Source organism: Myotis lucifugus, unplaced genomic scaffold, assembly GCF_000147115.1.
Source record: "Myotis lucifugus unplaced genomic scaffold, Myoluc2.0 scaffold_2, whole genome shotgun sequence".
Lineage (NCBI taxonomy): Eukaryota > Metazoa > Chordata > Mammalia > Chiroptera > Vespertilionidae > Myotis > Myotis lucifugus.
Window position 1 is genome coordinate 29,377,388 of NW_005871050.1, and position 14,551 is coordinate 29,391,938.

At 38.5% G+C, this 14,551-nt stretch overlaps 1 protein-coding gene and 1 pseudogene across 4 annotated transcripts in view; both read right to left on the bottom strand.

The window, feature by feature from the left end:
* RNF128 (ring finger protein 128, E3 ubiquitin protein ligase) overlaps positions 1–14,551 on the bottom strand; it is a 114,502-nt gene that overhangs the window by 86,752 nt on the left and 13,199 nt on the right. The window lies entirely within an intron of this gene.
* LOC102427795 overlaps positions 336–14,551 on the bottom strand; it is a 26,791-nt pseudogene continuing 12,575 nt past the window's right edge.

Here is a 14,551-nt window from a genome sequence, read left to right on the forward strand (position 1 = left end):
ATATTATTATGAAAATAGTTTTGACCTCATGGACCCCTGAAACAGCCTCAGGGATTTGTGGTCCCATATCATAATTTGAAAACTATTGAGCAGGATCAATGATCTCCAAACTTTAATATGCATGAGAATAACCCTGGAAACTTGCTAAAACACTGAACTCCCAGGTCCCAATTTCCTGATTCAGTATGTCTGAGGAATTTAACAAGTTCTGTGGGTTCTTTGGCTGCATGTTATCTGTGGCCCATAGCTTTTTTTTTCCATTTAATTGTTTAGAGAAAATAGGAATTATTAACTCATTTTCTCTCTTTTGGTGAATGAACTACAATAGTCAAATGGATAGCAATGTATAAGAATTTTATTGCAGTCCTTGATCTTTCCCAGAAATGCAAAGATGCCTGAGTTATGTGACTTGCAGTTATTCTTTTCTAGACAGAAGTGTTAACCGTTGTGCTTCCCAGTGTATCAGCAGTTGCTACATTTTCTTTCTTGTCTTCAGGTTTCATGGCAGGAAATGGAAGTACTTCCTTGATGTTATTAGACTAGTCTATGAGAAACATGGTGACTTGGTCTATGCCCATGCCCAGCAGACCATATTCCAGGGTGGTGCAAAAGTGTTTATCTATGACGTGGTCTCATCATCACCAGCAGCCTTGGCCTTGGTCTGTTCTTTGAAAAGCTGCCACTTCCTCATGGAGTTGTTCAGCTTGGTGTAGGTGTTGCTGAATTTCCTTCTTCATGATAAAAATCTCAAAGTGCTCAGGCAGACCCTCTTTAGATCAGTGTCATTTGGCAAAAGGTCTCATATCTTTGAGTGATTACAGATCAATGTAGGATTGGTACATCACTTCCAGGAACTCCCCAACAAGTTTATCAAGGAGCGTGACTACGGTACCAGGTGGAGGGCATTCAATAGCTTTTGCCACATAGATATCATCAAGAATTTTTTGAGTGAGTTTCTTCAGTTTCAAAGAGGTTGATTTCTGTCACCTTCACCCCCTGAATTTTCTCAAGCTCTTCTACCATGCTGATTCTCCAGAAGGGTGGGGCGAAGTCAATCTCTCAGGCTTGGCCCTCGGGCCATCTGGATGGTAAGTGAGTTTGTAACTGCCTGTAATACACTTCACTATTATCCCTGAAATAATCTTTTCTGTGATTTCCATGGAATCATGATAGTCTGCCACATGCGGCTTTTTGGCCCCTTGAGTGTGTCTCTTCCTAAGCCTTAGGAGTACCCTAATTAAGTTAATAACAATGTACCTACCTATATAGTTTAAGTTTAAAAAATTTGGCTCTCAAAGGAAATTTCAATCGTTGTACTGTTGATATTTGGCTCTGCTGACTAATGAGTTTGCCGACCACTGGCCTAGGCCATATAGAACTCATGGGTGGTGAACTCAGAATTGTGAATCAAATCAATTTCTTAATTCAGGAATTGGCATCCAATTTGTAAACCTGGTCAATGCCACCGACCACCAACATATTATGGTAGAGTTCTGGAGCAATTCTCATATATAAATTCATGTCCAGTTCATTGTGGTAGGTGATAAAAGGCATAGCCACAGCTCCCCCTGGGATGTTGTTCATCATGGGAGTTTCAATCTCTAAGAATTCCAATTCCTCCAAGAAACTTCTTTTATATGTGATGACCTTAGAGAAGATGATAAATTTCTGCCTCACAAAGTCATCAGGATCAAGCATAAGTGTCTGAAGATATCATGTTTCCTTGTCTTTGAGGCCAAAGTAAAGATGAGATATATATATATGCAAGCAAGGATATGGCAGTGTGATCTCTTAGGGAATGATGCTCAGCTCATCCTTCTTGGTTTTCCCAGGATTCCCCTGAATTCCAATTATGTTTCCCTGAAATAGTTTGTGTTATTGATACAAATAAATTCTTTTGATTTATAATTTCTGGAATTGGCCATGACTTGCAATTTTATCCCCTCTCCTTGAAGGTCATAGAAGATGAGCTTTTCCCTAGAAACTCCCTAGGCATGGATTCTACCTGTCACCTAAAGGTGATGTCACTTAGGTGGTCCCCAGGCTGCAGGTGACTGTATCCTTGAGTGAAGTGAGTAAGATGTCTACATGGAACTTGAATGGGTATGGGTCTTACCCACTGACCTTTAGTTGATGGACTGCTTGGCTGCAGATCTTGTAGTATTTGTTTGAGTACAGACTCTTCTCCTCGGTACCCATATCATTGTCAGTGGTGTGGTTGGTGGCAGTAGCATTGGCCTGGCTTAGTTGTTTCTGACTGAGCTCTTTATGCTTGGCCTCCTTCTTCACTACCTTCTTCTCAGTTTTCAGGCATCTCTTTCGCTCACTTCTTTTATTAGAAAGTAGCTTGTCCTCCATTATGCTAAGTGAAATAAGTCAGTCAGAGAAAGATAAATATCACATGATCTCACTTATTTGTGGATTATAATGAACAACATAAACCGATGAACAAAAATAGATCTAGAGACAGAGAAGCATCGATCAGATGCTCAAACCTCAGAGGAAAGGCAGGAAAGGGTGGGGCTAAGGGGGAGAGATCAACCAAAGGACTTGTATGCATGCATATAACCATAACCAATGGATACAGACACCAGGGGGGTGAGGGCATGAGTGGGGGGATGGAGGGAAAATGGGGGGATAAGGACACATTTGTAATACCTTAATCAATAAAGGAAAGAAAGAAAGAAAGAAAGAAAGAAAGAAAGAAAGAAAGAAAGAAAGAGTTCAACATAAGTTATAAGTATTAACCACAGCAAAAAAATGAGGATAATGTTCACTAAGCATATTTTCTTCCTTTTTGGTTTACATTAACTATATTTTGTATATAATACATACAAAATACATATATTAACTATTTTTTATTTTTATACTAGAGGCCCGGTACACTAAATTTGTGCCCTGGGTGGGGGGTGTCCCTCAGCCCAGCCTTCACCCTCTCCAATCTGGGACCCCTCAAAGGATGTCCAACTGCCGGTTTAGGCCCCTGTGGGATCGGGCCTAAACCGGCAGTCAGACATCCCTCTCACAATCTGGGACTGCTGGTTCCCAACTGCTCGCCTGCCTGCCAGCCTGATCACCCCCTAACCATTCCCCTGCCAGCCTGATCGAAGCCTAACTGCTCCCCTGGTGGCCTGGTTGCTCCCAATTGCCCTCCCCTGCCGGCCCAGTCACCCCCAACTGCCCTCCTCTGCAGGCCTGGTCACCCCCAACTGCCCTCCCCTGCAGGCCTGGTCCCCCCATAACTGCCCTCCCCTGCAGGCCTGGTCCCCCCCAACTGCCCTCCCCTGCAGGCTTGGTCCCCTCCAACTCCCCTCCCCCCAAAAATAAAAGGAGGAAAAAAAGAAAAAAAGAAGAAAGTAGCTTGTCCTTGTGAAGGGCTGTGAAGGGAGCAAATTGACCCATTCACAGCTCCCTCCACCCCCACTGTGCCCAGGAGGTTGCTGCAGGAACCCCTTAACAAGCCTTACAGCAGCTTGTGTCAACATGTCAGAACACCTGGAACTAATGATTACCACCACTTTTTGCTCAGTTTTGGCTTGCCACTGTCCATATTCACCTAAGGTCCCTGTACCACAGCTATCTCTCTGGAAGGCCTGATGTGAAAGGTATGGCCTGCATATTTAGAAATATTAGGCTGGAGTTTGATTATAGTTTGAGCTCCAATATAGTGGTCCAGTCACTCTGGCCAGATCAATATCAATCCTTTACCCTGCATAGAAAAACTCTGTCAATAGAATTATTTTATTTTTATTAGTAAGTACTTTGTACTTCACATAGAGAAATCTGAAAATTAGTCACATCAGAAACAGGCCCATTACTTTCATGTGTTAATTTCTAATATTGTAAATATGAATAGAAGTAATCTACATATGCAACAGCATGGATGGACCTGGAGAGTATTATGCTAAGTGAAATAAACTAGTCAGAGAAAGAAAGATACCATATGATTTCACTCATATATGAAATATAATGAACAAAATAAACTAGCAAACAAAATAGAAACAGACTCAGATAGAGAATGGATTGACAGCTCTCAGAGGGGAGGGGAGTTCAGGTGCTGGGTGAAAAAGTTGTCTCTCACCTTAATCACTATAACAACCTGCTCATTGCTCTCCAAACCAGCAGTCTTAGCCCTACAATTCATCCCCTCACAGCTACCAGATACATTTTTTTAAAAGGAAAAAAAAGTTACCTGGAGAGCATTATGCTAAGTGAAATAAGGCAGTCAGAGAAAGACAAGTACCATATGATTTCACTCATATGTAACAAATAAAGTAACAAAATAAAAACAGACTCATAGCCCTAACCAGTTTGGCTCAGTGGATAGAGCATCAGCCTGCAGACTCAAGGGTCCCAGCTTCGATTCTGGTCAAGGGCATGTACCTTGGTTGTGGGCACATCCCCAGTAGGGAGTGTGCAGGAGGCAGCTGATCGATGTTTCTCTCTCATCGATGTTTCTAACTCTCTATCCCTCTCCCTTCCTCTCTGTAAAAAGTCAATAAAAATATATTTTAAAAAAACACACAAAAAAACCACAAAACAAAACAGACTCATAGCCTAGCTGGCGTGGCTCAGTGATTGAGCGTAGACCTATGAAACAGGAGGTCACAGTTTGATTCCTGGTCAGAGCACATGTCCAGGTTGTGGGCTCGATTCCCAGGGTGGGGCATGCAGGAGGCAGCCGATCAATGGTTCTCTCTCATCACTGGTGTTTCTACCTCTCTCTCCCCATTTCTTCCTCTCTGAAATCAATAAAAATATATACATAACTTTAAAAAACATACACTCATAGATAGAGAATAGACTGACATCTGTCAGGGGAGGGAGGTTGCAGGGCTGTGTAAAAAAATGAAGGGATTAAACAAAACAAACATATAAACAAATTCATAGACACAGACAACATTATGGTGATTACCTGAGGGGGATATGGAAGTGAGTAAAGGGGGGATAAATTGTGATTGAAAGAGACTTGACTTGTGGTGGTGAACACATAATACAATATACAGATGATCTATTATAGAATTCTACACCTGAAACTTAAGTAATTTTATTAACCAATATCACCCTAATAAATTCAATTAAAAAGAAATAAATAAAAATAATAAAAGGAAAAATGTTCACATTATTCCCTTGCTAAAGGCCCTTAAAAATCTCCATTTCAACCTCCTTTTATAAGATACTGGCCCATCTGGGTTAGACATTCAGTTTTTACACTGTCTAGTGCAGACTTCACTTGAGGTTATCTGGTTTTCTTGAGTGTCACTAATCTATTAACTCCTTCAAGTTAGGGGCTGGGTCTTTCATCACTGTATCTACAACAGCTAGCAGAGTTCCTGGAATGTAACACATATCAAGTAAATGTTTGATGAATGCAATTTTAAGTATGCTATGTTTAGTGATAATCTGAATCTTGATTCAATCTGAAAACAAATTCATCCTTAAAGATAATTGTGGTGAACAGAGTCTAAGGTACACCTCTTTTCTACATTCAAAGATGGCATATCTTGACAGGACATGTCTGCCTACAGCAAGAACATGTCACATAAACACAGATAAAAAGTTGAACACTAATCCTACTCTATAGACCTTAGGTTTAGTGCAATGCACACTGCCACAGTGCTGATCCCATTGAAATTACCATACTGCCAGAGCAGAACTACTAATGGTGGCAAAATCCCTCTCCAAATGGAGCTTGATTATACCTGTTTCTCACTCACATTTAGCAGCTAGAACAGATGCCATTTTAATCCCAACTCAATTTAGAATCCAGTTATTTTTGTTCAATAGGAGACTAGTATTTTGGCCACTTATAAAGAGGGTTAGTGGTCATAAAAGAGAAGTCTTAAGGTAGTTGGAACAGTTTGAGTGTCTATAAAACCTTAAATTTGTGCTGATACTGAGGAAAAGAAAGTAATAAGATAGGCTATTTCAAAGTCTTGAAAAAAAACTGTAGTATGAATGTTATTTAATTAATTGGGTATCCTGTAATTGCACTAAATTTTTTATGCTAAAGTTTTTTATTGTCATAGTTTTTGTTTGAGGGTAGTAAGATTTCTAGAAACCAAATTCAACATTTGTTGTTGCTATTTATTAATGTTTTCTGGAGGAATGCAATAGACCCTGAAAATATGAGCTCCTCGAAAGGAAGAAAAAGACCACATCATTGTTTATCCTGAGCTACTTACTCCCTGCTCACTCTTCTCCTTCTACCACAATATCCAGCAGAGTGCTGGTCATAAAGAGTTAGTCAAACTTTTGTTGAAATATGAACCTCTTTTTATATACATTCTCTTCAGATATACTTTCTAATAGGGGAATTATGTTGGAAACTGCATTCATTATTAAAATTAGCAAAAGCATTATGTTTAGAGATAGGGTATTTATTTTGACCTGGCCACAAGAACCTAAGGGTACAAATTAGTATTCTATTAGGTATCTGAATTAGAGAAAAAGAGAATTTGGTAACCTCTAAAGAAATTCTGGTATCATTTAGTATAAAAATTAATAAATAAGAACATTCTACCAACTGAAAATATTAAATTTCCTCCTCTATGATTTATTATAAAAGCTAACCTCTATACTAAGGCCCATATACTAATTATCAAAACAAACAGAAACCTGTTTCACTTGTGGTTTTATCGTTTCACAATAAGTTTTTTTATGAAAGTCAGTAAGGAGAATAAACCTATCCTGTAGAACTATACTTTTTTTATTGAATTTATTGGGATGACACTGGTTATCAGGTTTATAATTCTATAATATGTCATCTGTATATTGTATTGTGTGTTCATCACCCCAAGTCAAGTCTCCTTCTATACCATTTATCCCCCTTATATGCTCTTCTATCTCTCCCTAGCCCCTTTTCTCTCTGGTAATCATCATACTGTTGTCTGTGTCTATGAGTTTAGTTTTTTGCCTAATTCCCTTTGATTCCACTTCTGGGAATATATCCAAAGAAACCTGAATCACTAATTCCAAAGAATATATGCACAATTGGCTATTGCAGTGTTATTTACAATAGCCAATATTTGAAAGCAGGCCAAGTGTCCATCAATGGATGAGTGGATTAAAAAAAGCTGTGGTACATTTATACAATGGACTACTTCTAAATGAAGTCACATTAAGCTGATATAAAAGGTAGCATATTAATACAAAGAATTACAGTATAACTAAAATTTGTCATCACACTGAAAACATTCTGTTCTTATCATAGTGAGATAACTGGTTTAGTCACTCCTTGACATTGATGAAACTTTGATACAGTTAAAATATGAGGTCATTGTAATAAAATGAGAGAGAGAGAGAGAGAGAGAGAGAGAGAGAGAGAAGAGGAGAGGTTGGCAATCAGTGTTTTCCAAATTATGTTTCAGATGTTAAGTATTTTGAGAGAAAAGGGTTATATAGATAAATAATTTAGAAAATAATGCACTGAATAAAATTATATAGTGTTTCTTTAACATATCAGAGTCTCTGAGAAGCCCTGCTGTGACATGTATTGCCAATCTCCAAGACAAGGCTTTAGATGATGGTGAGGAGGTGGTTAAGCTATCCTTTAATGAATCAGGCTGTATATTAAGTGCTTTATATATTATCTAATTTATCCTTCACAATAACCCTATGAAGTTAAGTACTGTCATCCCCCTTTCTATAGATTAAAAAACTGAGTTCATGTAATATATTTGTGACCTTAGCCAAAGAGGTTAATTTGGCTATGGTCACAAAGCTATTACATGATAGGTTGGAGTTCAAGTAAAAATCCATTTGATTCCTAAGTCTCCTCACTTATCTACTGTGCCATCAAAAGGTCCACAGCCATTTCTATTGTTAGAACTTAACTTCTTGATTTTAAGTTCTTGCTGCTGTTTAAAATGGAAATACACAGGAGGACAAAATAGTTGTTTCAGTTTTTTAATTATGTGATTTTTCTCTGTATATGTCAGAAATTGCCCAGAAAAACAGCAGTTTGGATGTCACAGTTTTTTTTTCTGCTTCTACATGTAAAACATTTACATATTTTAAAATGTGGGAGTGAACAATTATAATTACCAAAGGAGAAATATTATGTTTAGTAATAAAATTGTTAGCAAAAGGCTCAAGAAAATAAACATTTACTAAATGTCCATTAGGTGTCAAATACTTTATTTACAACATTATAGAAAAACTGGGCATTATTATTCTCCCTCTTATGAACAAGATAAATGAAGTTCAGGTTAACAACTTGCCCAATATCACATATTTATTAATTGGTAGGGCTGCAGTTCAAGCCACGCAGTCTGACTCAGTGACACCTGTCCTTCCATTGTAATATGTTGTCTCCCAATTTCAAATGGAACACATTCGTCTTTGGTACAATAGATTGAAATAAAAATAGAGCAATCATGTAACTTTCCTTACCATCAAAGGATAATCTGTTAGCCTTTAATTACATTATTCAAGGTAAGTAAATTTCTGTGTCTTGTTTGCAAGTTGAAATAAAAGTCATCAGTCAGATAGAAGTAGCAAAAAGGGTGGGTTGGTGGGTGGGGGTGATGGCTAAGGCAATGGAGGTGGCTGGTGCTTTCGTACTGGCCAGTTTATGTCTCTCTTACACATCCTGTTCCCTTGCCAAAATGAAATGATGTTGGTGGAAAACAAGAATTCGAAATACACTACAACTCAAAGTATTTTGGAGCTGTGTTAAATATAGCTTGTTTGTAGATCTATAAATGAAAGCCTCACTCAATATAACCATATTTCCTAACTTTCAACACTAAAGATAAATTAAAAGCTGTAAAAAAGTTAATGATAGAGTTACCATTTAGCCAAGAAATTCTATTCCTATATATACATTCAAGAGAAATAAAAATAAATATTTACATAAAACTTGTAGAAAATAAAATAATTAATTAAAATATATAACCATATTTTTCTAGCCTTTATCTAAATGACTGTTGAAATTGTCTAATGAGAAAAGATGTACCAACTTGTAAATCTATTAATGGCTAATAAAGCCACAAATCAAAGTTATGTTCCTAAAACTTTTAGGAACATTATGAGTGCTATTAAAAATAAGCCAATTATTTTTAGATCATCATAGGTTAGGAAAACAAAATGAGTCCTTAAGGTGAAACACATGAAAAAGGTGAGATAGAGCTTTTATGAACATTACAAGGAAATTGAATAAGTAGAGAAAACTGTCTAAACAAGCATGATTGGGAATAATATAGAGTTGACTCTTGTCTGTGAGGCTCCTGATTTCACCTTCAGTTTTGAATGATAGCCTTGCTGAGTATAGTATTCTTGGATTTAGTTCCTTGCTTTGCATCACTTTGTATATTTCCTTCCATTCCCTTCTGGCCTGATGTGTTTCAGTTGAGAAATCAGTTGATATTCTAATGGAAGATCCCTTCTAGGTAACTGTCTCTCTCTGGCAGCCTTTAAGATTCTTTGTCATTGATGTTTGCCAATTTAATTATGATGTGTCTCGGTGTCAGCATTTTTGGGTTCATCTTGTTTGGGACTTTATGTGCTTCTTGGACTTGTGTGACTTTTTCTTCCCAACATCAGGGAAGTTTTCTGTCATTATTTCTTTAAACAGGTTTTCTATTCTTTGCTCTGCTTCCTCTCCTTCTGGCACCCCAATTATGTGGATATTGTTTCATTTAGTCTCTCCTCCTGATTTTTAAGTTTTCTTTCCAGTTGCTGCTGTGCTTGGGTGTTGTTTTTTTGTTTGTTTTTTAAAAAATATATTTTATTGATTTTTTACAGAGAGGAAGGGAGAGGGAATAGAGAGTTAGAAACATCGGAGAGAGGACATAGATCAGCTGCCTCCTGCACACCCCTTACTGGGGATGTGCCCACAACCAAGGTACATGCTTCTCATCAGAATCGAACCCAGGACCCTTCAGTCCACAGACGGATGCTCTATCCACTGAGCTAAACCGGTTAGGGCGTGGGTGGTTTTTTCTACCTTGTTTTCTAACTCACTGATGTGATCCTCAGCTTCTTCTAGTCCACTGTTGAAACTTTCCATTGTGTTCTTTATTGTGGCTATGTCATTCTTCGTTTCCTCTTGATTCTTTTCATTTCCTCTTGATTTTTACACATGTTGATTCTGTCTTCCATCCTTTTCAGTGTCCTTATGACCATTGCTCTGAATTCTTTCTCTGAAAAATTGCTCACCTCGATTTCATTTACTAGTATTTCTTTTTCTGGTGATTCCTCCTTTTCTTTAGAATATCTCCCCATTTTTTCTGTTCCTTTGTGATTGCTTCTACGTATTATAGAAGCAATCTCTCTCTCTCTCTCCATTTTATTACAATGACCTCATATTTTAACTGTATCAAAGTTTCATCAAACTGCTATGCCACCCAGAATTTTTGAATTTGTCTTATATATTAGATGTTTTGTGGGACCCAGTGGTGCAATCTCTCAGGTCTTCTGGGCTGGCTAATCTACGGATGCCCCCTACTTGAGATATTTGGGTTCTCTTGGTGTAGTTGGGTCTTGAGTGTTATTATCCCATTTGTGGATGGAGTCTCCTCTCAAGTTGTCTGGTTATGTGGCTCGCTCTCTACCATGTTGACCAAACAGCACAAAATACAACTGAACAAGACATGACACAAAGGGAACAAAACATGAATGCACTCATGACACCGATAACCCCAGTAGAAGTGACTACCAGAGAAAAGAGAATTAGGGGAGAGAAAAGAGAGCAAAAATGATATCGAGGGAAGAAAAAATGGTAAGAGAGAAAAGAAAAAGAAGAAATAGGAAGATAAAGAAAAAAAGTATATATATGGGAAGAACACACCACAGAACAAACAGATAAACCAAAAAATGAAAACAACACACAGAAAAGAGGGTGGGTACAGAATCTTATATACAGAAAGTAAAGTTAAGGAATTGAATGAATATGGGGGAGGACCTCAGTTCAGTATAGTAGAGGTAGAAAGAGGATGAGTGGATAAGAAGAAAAGAAAGAGAGGAAAAAATAAGATAAAATAAAATAACATTAAAAAATAGAATGAAGAAAAAATAATGGAAAAAATAAAAAACAAAGAAACAAACAAAAAAAAGAAAATAAAGAGGAAAAAATTTAAATAAAAGATAAATAAAATAAAAATAAAAACTTGAAGTGTCATTCCTTTCAGCTGAGTTTTAATGCCCTATGGAAGCTGGTTTAAGTTTCCACTCTTCTGTACTACCACCTCTGTTTCCTGTTAGGTAGTTAGCACCATGTTGAAGTTCCAAGTGATCCATGGCTCCTCTGTTTGTGTCTATCTCCACCTCCTTGACTGCCAGCAGGCAGGACCAATCTGCCCACTTAGCCTGTCTGTCCACTGTCAATCTTAATCTCTCAAGCAGCTGTTTCTGACAGGGCTACAGTTAGGGAGGTTGCTGTATTGCTTTCTGGGACTGAAAGGCCTCTCTTCAACCCAGTCCCTGAAGACTCTTAGGAGCTATTCAGATTTTTGTGACCTTTGTTCCATTCAGGGTGTAGTTTGGGTGTGGCTGTATTGGTTGTCTGGAGGCTGCTGGGAGGGGCTAACTCTGCAGGAGAAAATGGCTGCTTAGGTCCGGAGTGTCAGGAATGTCCCAGTGCTGGACTCCTGGTCATCTCTCCCTGATCTGCTCTTCTCCATAATCTCTCCTCAGATTCAACAAGACCTCACCTCCACCTGCACCTCAGCAACAGGTGATTATTTGTATTTGAAAAGTCCTATGAACTGGGTTTAGCGAATAAAAGCAAAGACCAAAAAAAGGGGAAACAACTGTGCCACTGTGAGTTTCTCCCCCCCCCCCCCCCCCCGCGGCATTATGTGGCTTGGGCAGTTCTTCAGACCACCCCTCTGGGCTCAGCCTCTTGTGGCTGTGGACTTATACCTAGAATCCCCTACTGCCAGCAGCCCTGTGGACTTCCTTTCCACAGTTAGTTGTTACTCCTGTCCTCAGGGGACTTGCACTTGGTGCTGTGCAGCTTCCTTCTGACCCTCTGGGTTTGGAGGTCTCTCAACTCTCTCCAGCCCAGATCCCCGATCCTACTGTTCTTCAGGCGTCCTCTGTCCTTCCTGGCTGTGTACTGTCTCACCAGCTGTGTCTACTTCACCAATTCTGGGTGGATGATATTCAATTTAGATGCTCCTTCTATCTGCTCTGGGGTAATGCTCGGGCCACGTCTGACTATTCAGCCACCATTTTATGTCTCCTACAGTTGACTCTTAAACAACGGGGGAGGAGGGTTAAGAGTAATGACCCCATAGCATTGAAAATTCATATATAAATTTTTCCTCTCCCCAAACTTAATTATACTTGTCCCTTGGTATCAGAGGGGATTGGTTTTAGGACATCCCTTATATAAAATGGATATGTTCAAGTCCCTTATGTGACATGACATAGAACAATGCATATAGTTGGCCCTCACTATCCAAAGATTCCCAGCTACAGATCCAAAATATGGTTTTCTATCATGGTTGAGGTGCAACCCTGGGATATGGAGGGTCAACTGTATATTTATTTATTTATTTATTTATTTATTTATTTTTAATTTAAATTTTTTATTGTTTAAAGTATTACATGAGTCTTCTTTTTCCCCCATTGACCTCTCCCTGGCCGCTCCCATCCCCCAGCATATGCCCTCACCCCCCTACTGTCAGTGTCCATTGGTAATGTTCATATGCATGCATACAGTCCTTTGGTTGATCTCTTACCCCCTCACCCCCCTCCTTCCCACATAGGTTGGACAGTATGTTCTATGCTTCTATGTCTCTGGTTCTATTTTTGTTCCATCAGTTTATGTTGTTTATTATATTCTACAAATGAGTGAGATCATGTGATATTTATCTTTCTCTGACTGGCTTATTTCGCTTAGCATAATGCTCTCCAGTTCCATCCATGCTGTTGCAAATGGTAAGAATTCCTTCTTTTTTACTGCAGTGTAGTATTTCATTGTGTAGATGTACCACGGTTTTCTTATCCAGTCATCTGCTGATGGGCACTTAGGCTGTTTCCAAATCATAGCTATTGTAAATTGTGCTGCTATGAACATAGGGTGCATAGATCCTTTCTGGTTGGTGTTTCTGTTTTCTTGGGATATATTCCTAGAAGTGGGATTACTGGGTCAAATGGAACTTTCATTTTTAATTTTTTTAGGAAACTCCATACTGTTTTCCACAGTGGCTACACCAGTCTGAATTCCCACCAGTAGTACAAGAGGGTTCCTTTTCCTCCACACCCTGGCCAGCACTTGTCATTTGTTGATTTGTTGATGATAGCCAGAACACATGTGAGATGATACCTTATTTTTGTTTTGATTAACTGTATATTTATTGAAAAAATCCATGTATAAGTGGACCTGCACAGTCCAAACCTATGTTGTTCAGGGGTCAACTGTAATAAACTATATTTCATAGGCCTATAATTTTTAAAATAATTCTTTATTGTTGAAAGTATTATATATGTCCCCTTTTTTCCCACATTGACTCCCTCCAGCCCACTCCCATTGTCTGTGTCCATGGGTTATGCATACAAAGCCTTTGGTTGATTACCTCCCACCTACCCACCCTCCCACACCTTCCCTTTGAGATTTCGCACTCTGTTCCATGCTTCCGTTCATCAGTTTATTTTGTTACTTAGATTCCACATAGAGTGAGATCATGTGATACTTGTCTTTCTCTGACTGACTTACTTCACTTAGCATGATATTCTCAAGGTCCCTCCATACTGTCTCAAAGAGTAAGAGATTCTTCTTTTTTACTGCTGCATAGTATTCCATGGTATAACTGTGCCACAGCTCTTTTATCCACTCATCTACTGATGGGCACTTGGGCTGATTCCAAATCTTAGCTATTGTAAATTGTGCTGCTATGAACATAGTGGTGCATACATTCCTTATGATTGGTGTTTCTGTTTTCCTGGGATATATTCCTAGAAGTGGGATCACTGGGTCAAATGGCAGCTCCATATTTAATTTTTTGGGGAAATTCCATAGTGTTTTCCAAAATGGTTGAACCAGTTTGTATTCCCATAAGCAGTGTACTAGGGTTCCCTTTTCTCCACATCCTCATCAGCACTCATCATTTGTTGATTTGTTGATGGTAGCCATTCTGACAGGTGTGAGATGGTACCCAATTGTCGTTTTGATTTGAATCTCTTGGATGATTCGTGATTTTGAGCATTTTAATATGGATTGCATTGAATCTGTAGATTGCCTCGGGTATTATGGACATTTTAATGATATTGGTTCTACCAATCCATGAACACAGTAAGTTCTTCCACTTGTTTATATCTTATTCTCTTTTTTCAACGTCCTGTAGTTTTCTGAGTACATGTCTTTTGCATCCTTGGTTAAGTTTATTCCTAAGTATCTTAATTTTTTTGTTCCAATGGTAAATGGAATTATTTTGTTTAGTTTCCCTTTCTGATAATTCATTATTGGGGGTATAATAAAGCCATCAATTTTTGGGTGTTGATTTTGTTTGCTGCCACATTGGCAAATTCATTTATTAAATCTAGCAGTTTTTTTATTGGAGCCTTAGGGTTTTCTAAGTACAATCATGGCCATCTGTGAATA